Here is a 2,072-nt window from a genome sequence, read left to right as displayed (position 1 = left end):
TTTTTTTTTTTTTTTTTTTCCCTTTCAGCCCTGCTCCTTCTGAATTGCAGGACTTTATTCCAAATGTTTCTCAGAGAAAGTCTCCTTGATCACTGACTAATGCTTTTATAAATTGTGATTGTTCTCCTCTGTCTTCTGTGCTTTATTTTTCTCTGCGGTACTTAAGATCACTTGACATACTGTATGTTTAATTATTTGATTATTGTATGTCTCTTTCCACTAGAATGTAAGCTCTATGAAGGCAGAGATTTTCAGGTCACTTTTGCTCATTGCTCTGACCCCAATATGCAGAACTGCAGAACCACGCTTGACACATACTAGGCCCTCAAATATTTTTGTCTTTTTAATTTAATTTTTTTAGTAGGTAAAAAAATATATATATATGTGTATATATGCAAAGATATAAAGGTTCATATTAAAGCCTCCCTTTCACTGGCCTTCCATCACCTTAGTTTTCTACCCCACCCTGATAACCACTGTTACTCATTTCTTGTCTTTCCTGAGATTCTTTTTGCAAATACAAGTACAAATACAAATATTCTTATTCCTTTCTCTCCTCTTTTTTACCCAAAGTGTACCATACTATTTATGTTTCTATACCTTGCATTTTTCACTTACTATCGTAGGGTTTTCTCCATATTGATTCATAGACAGCATCCCTGATTTTTGTTTTTTTTCTGCATAGTTTTGCATTGAATAGATACACCATAACTGGCTCCTATTAGTGGACACTTAGATGGTTCCAGTCTTTTGCTATACACACAGTATTGCATTGAATAACTTTATAATACGTTGTTTTGTATGAGTGGCAGTATATTGATAGGGTAAATTTCATAAAGTGGAATTACTAGGACAAAGAGAATGTGTACTTGTAGTTTTGGTAGATATTGCGAAATTGTCCTCCGTGGGAGCTGTTTTATGTGTGAGTGCTTTTCTCCCCACAGCTTCACCACCAAGCCTGTGCAGACTTTTGAATGTTTGCCACCCTGTTAGGTGAAAAATAGTTTTGCAGTGTAGCTTAAGTTTGTATTTCTCCTATTAAGAGTCCACATTCATAGTAGGAGAAGTTATGCATAGTGTCTGCATAGTTTTGCATTGAATAGATACACCATATCTATGAGTATTAGAATGAGGCATTTATGCATTTGTTGAATGAATGGGATGCTGCAGAATAGCTAAAACGTGCCACTGGAACCATGCTGTGCAATCTGTGATTGCTTTTTTTCTTTCTGTCTTAGCATGGCTACATAGAGAAATATTTGTATTTAATGGTCCCTTTCATGTAGAGGCAGGTCTTGAATGGTATCTTTTTGAAAATTTAGGCTGGGCACAGTGGCTCACTCCTGTAATTCTAGCACTTTGGGAGGCTGAGGCAGGTGGATCGTTTGAGGTCAGGAGTTCAAGACGAGCCTGGCCAACATGGCAAAACCTCTTCTCTACTAAAAATAACAAAAATTAGCCAAGTGGTGCTGGTGCGCACCTGTAATCCCAGCTGCTCAGGAGGTTGGGGCTGGAGAATCACTTGAACCCGGGAGGCGGAGGTTGCGGTGAGCCAAGATCATACCACTGTCCTGGGTGACAGAATGAGACCCTGTCTCAAAAAAAAAAAGAAAATTTACTTGTATGATTTTGCTCACATTGAATGGAAAAAACTAAACAATTTTATTGATAAAATTTTATTAATTTTAAACAATTTTGTTTAAACAATAAAATTGTTTAAAAACTATTTTATTAATAAAGATTGTAAAATATTTTAAATACATTATTTTATTTCAGCCTCATAAAAACCCTATTACATTCCGGGTGTCATTGTCCTTTGAAAGATGAAGAAACTGTGGGCCAGCCCCCAAGTTAACAAAGTTTTGGAAGAAGGAATGATACCACTCATCTTAGAGCTGGAAATACTGCAAAAACTGTTTAATTTAGACACTTTGCAGGTTAAGCTAAGGAATTTGCTTTCTCAAAAGAAAAAGATTATTTTTATTGTGTTTTTCACTGACTTAACAGTAAAATATACTTGAATTCAAACAACACAAAAATATATACAGTATAATGTAAAATACCTTGTAATA

General features: G+C 35.3%; 1 protein-coding gene across 1 annotated transcript in view; it reads left to right on the top strand.

Moving 5' to 3' along the window:
- Positions 1–2,072, top strand: part of UVRAG (UV radiation resistance associated) — a 339,596-nt gene that overhangs the window by 34,083 nt on the left and 303,441 nt on the right. The gene's annotated exons all lie outside the window — the stretch shown is intronic.

Source organism: Mandrillus leucophaeus, unplaced genomic scaffold, assembly GCF_000951045.1.
Source record: "Mandrillus leucophaeus isolate KB7577 unplaced genomic scaffold, Mleu.le_1.0 Scaffold674, whole genome shotgun sequence".
Lineage (NCBI taxonomy): Eukaryota > Metazoa > Chordata > Mammalia > Primates > Cercopithecidae > Mandrillus > Mandrillus leucophaeus.
This window is presented reverse-complemented; position numbering and strand designations above follow the sequence as displayed.